The sequence below is a fragment of the Schistosoma mansoni genome, chromosome 4 (genome assembly GCF_000237925.1).
Source record: "Schistosoma mansoni strain Puerto Rico chromosome 4, complete genome".
In the NCBI taxonomy this organism is placed as follows: Eukaryota; Metazoa; Platyhelminthes; class Trematoda; order Strigeidida; family Schistosomatidae; genus Schistosoma; species Schistosoma mansoni.
The window spans coordinates 5464541-5465573 of record NC_031498.1 but is presented as its reverse complement, the minus strand read 5'-3'; positions in this window follow the sequence as shown (position 1 = coordinate 5465573).

Genomic DNA, 1033 nt, shown 5'->3' with positions numbered 1-1033 from the left:
TGAAGCGAGGGTACTGGGTTCGAGTCCCAGAATGAACATGCAGGTATATCCAGCTGACGAGTCCCATAATAGGACGAAACGGTCGTCAAGTAGTGCTTCCAGGTTTCCCATGGTGGTCTACCTTTAATTAACTTATGATCTCAACTTGATAAAATCTCATCATTAACAATTAAGCAATACTATGAATATCATCCATTCTATCCCCCATAATCAAATCATTTAATTATTTATTTATTTATTAATTTGTTGACCAAAATTATTATTTTTTTTAAAATTTTTTCTTCTTCTTTATACATACCGTCATTAAGCTTAACAGTAAATTGATGAAAAGAAAAGATAGTTTTAACAGCATATAGAGAGAGGTGGTTTTTGTCAGGTTTTTTTTTCAAAAATGAAAACCATTTTTTATATACACGAAAATAAGAAAATAGAAACGGGATGAGAAAAATGAGAATGAGTCATCATTTAACATCTATGTCAATATTATAATAGTGGCAGTGATAACACCACAGGGTAGCGTGTTTATTTGTATATGAAAAATTATTTGGTAGAATTTACATACATACAACAATTTCTTCAGGATATATATCTAGGTGTATATATCGATATCTAATCACTTGAGGTAGACTAAATAATAATGAAAATGAGATGAAATGAAGTGAGATGGGGTGGGACGGAGAGAGAGAGAGAGAGGGGGGATTGTGACGATGATGATATGTGTATATAAAAATATATGAATAAATATGTTGAAGAAATTCGTCAGCCACTTATTATTATTATCTATCCTTTAAGGTCATCAACATCATCGTCACCATTCTTTCTACTTTTTTTTATTTCGTAGTAAACTTGTTTGAATTATGCATAAACTTTTTTTTCAAAATGTGAATAAATCGAAAAGTCTAAAACACAGGCTAACAAATTATTATAATTACATACATAATTGTACACAGATAGTGAGAGAAATTCGACATACAGGTAATGAAGATGATGACCTCAGTCTATAGACTTCACTAAATTGGAATCATTTTGTTTT